The sequence below is a fragment of the Gordionus sp. m RMFG-2023 genome, chromosome 4 (genome assembly GCF_954871325.1).
Source record: "Gordionus sp. m RMFG-2023 chromosome 4, tfGorSpeb1-WG-v2, whole genome shotgun sequence".
Lineage (NCBI taxonomy): Eukaryota > Metazoa > Nematomorpha > Gordioida > Chordodea > Parachordodidae > Gordionus > Gordionus sp. m RMFG-2023.
In genome coordinates this window covers 1,123,318-1,125,697 of record NC_088778.1, presented here as the reverse complement: position 1 = coordinate 1,125,697, position 2,380 = coordinate 1,123,318, and the positions used below count along the sequence as shown (strand labels likewise).

The following is a 2,380-nucleotide window of genomic DNA, read 5'->3' as shown; positions in this document are numbered from 1 at the left end:
AAAATTAATTTGATTATAATTTATAATCACTTTTTGGCTAAAAATTTATATAAATTATCAATTTTTAAAAAAATATTTATCTAAAAATGTAGAAATACCATATTATTTGGAGAAAACATTGACTTCAATACAATTATTCAAAACAAAAGATGATGAAAATTAATGCAATTTTCTGACAGTCAAGGACATTAGAAACTACTTAAAAAGAGCAAAATATTTTGGAAAATTTTAGTTACAAAAATAATTATTTCGTTACATTTGATATACTTTACTGGTTTAACTTATTAATAACTTATAAAAATGTTACAAATTAATTCACTATTCATATGGGTATGTGTTATATTTTAAAAAAAATAAATTTGAATTACATAAATGTTTTATAAATATTATTATTCATAATGACAATTCAGATACTAATTGCTTTCGCATTCATTTCCTCGTCGATAACACAATGCAGTGCAACTGAAAGTATATCTATTATAAATTATTCTAAATGAATCTATTATTGAATTTTACTTTTGAAATTTATTTATTAAATCTTTTGCGATCAAAACAGAATCTTAATTATTAATTTAAAAAAAATTCTAGATCTTTCTTGTGCTTCTAACATAAAAATGTTTTTTTGTTATATTATTTTTGGTCACTTTTTATTCAAATCTGTCAATAATATTGGATTAATCTTAATAAATAAAGCATCTTTTAAATCTGCCAATATCTCATGTTTCATTTTATGATTTTTATGCTAAGTTTAAATCTTATAAAAGTCAATGAGATTTGAACTGACAAGACATAATTTCTCACACATTCTATTCATAACGCGCCACAATTGTGAATTTAACAAAAAAACTTATTCAGGAACAATGGAATATAGCCTTTACAACTTGATGAAACTTATTTAAAAAAATGGAAATTTTATTTAAAAATAAAAATAAGGGAAATTCTAATTAATACATAAGTGTTAGAATTTAAAACTTACTAATCATTATAATTTAGCGTAAAAATAAATCTAGATTCAGACAATGTCAGGCAAGCTAGATTTGCTACGTCTTGGGGCCAATGACATATATAATACCTAGACTGACGATTCATTCATTAAAATGCATTTTTAAGCGTCGTTAAAAGCAAATCAGCTGGACCCGCCATTTTGGTAACACATATAGTAATAATTGTCATGTTAAAAACTAATATTAAATTGATAACTTGCTTCCTTATTATCTCGATGATACGGTAATTCTTTAATAAAGTTTGCATCTGATATAGGAATAAATTAGGCTCTCCTTCAAAATTTAATAATGATTAATGTAACCAAGATGGCATCTCCAGCTCATTTGTATTGATGTACACTTTTAATGAATGAATCGTCAGTCGTATTATTTATGTCATTGCTTGGGGCCCGGTTATTAGACATGGTTAGCATTTATTATAATTTTAATAATATCTTTCATAATTTTAATTAAAAATATATAATTCAGAACCCCACGTGATTCAGAACCTTTCTACTTCTGACAGGGTTTGGGGAAGAATTCTTGATAGATAGCTGTCATTTCAAGACATGGGCAAGCTTTCGATAATAATTTAAGCAATTATGGGGAAATGAACAAAATTTTTTTATTTATTATATTTTATCAAATATATATTTTTTTAAAGAATATAATAAAAATAAGTCTTAATTTTAATTATTTTAACAGTTAAATACATTTTATCTATGATATTATTTTTACATTTCTAGTCGCTTCTATATAACAATTAAAAAGAATAATGTTAATATTTATTTCTAAAAGATATATCAGTAAATTCTACTTTTCATTAAAGCAATTCAAAATAATCTTCATCATTTCTTCATTGGTATTTCCCTTGTTTTTTCCCGCTATTCTTAGAAAAATGATGCATAATTGGACTTAAATCTCCAAAATAAAAATCCGATTTCTAATTGAGCGTGAATTTTTTAACGATAAAAGTCATTACTTTTTACTAAAGTTTTGGTTAATCAACAACCTAATATTTTACTAAATATTATCAGCTTATGCGTATCTTATTCACCATAATCAGATCAATAAGGCTGTATTATCTCTCGCATCCCCTTAAAATAAAAGTTAAAGGTAAATCTTTAATAAGAATTTAATTACAACATCAACATATTATCTAACAATAAATATATATTCGTCTTAGTGTCTAATCCTTATTCTCCGAATATTTTAAATTATCGTATCTTTTAAGTAAACTATTTGTATTCCAGTGTTTGCTATTAATCTTGGCATATTTTAAATTATATGTTATATAAAAATAACGATGGTAAGAATAACGGTTTTAAGTTATAATTATTATATTATAAAAAAAAATGATACTAAAAATAAATATAAAATAAGGTATATATATATAT

General features: G+C 23.4%; 1 long non-coding RNA gene across 2 annotated transcripts; it reads left to right on the top strand.

Moving 5' to 3' along the window:
* Window positions 1–834: 834 nt before the first annotated feature.
* LOC135928083 (uncharacterized) lies at window positions 835–1,676 on the top strand. 2 transcript variants are annotated; one of them, XR_010572234.1, is made up of 2 exons: window positions 835–1,147; window positions 1,473–1,676. It is a non-coding gene; the product is annotated as an uncharacterized LOC135928083 (long non-coding RNA). The 2 variants fall into 2 exon arrangements; XR_010572233.1 differs by lacking the exon at window positions 835–1,147 and adding an exon at window positions 1,158–1,409.
* The last annotated feature ends 704 nt before the right edge of the window (window positions 1,677–2,380 follow it).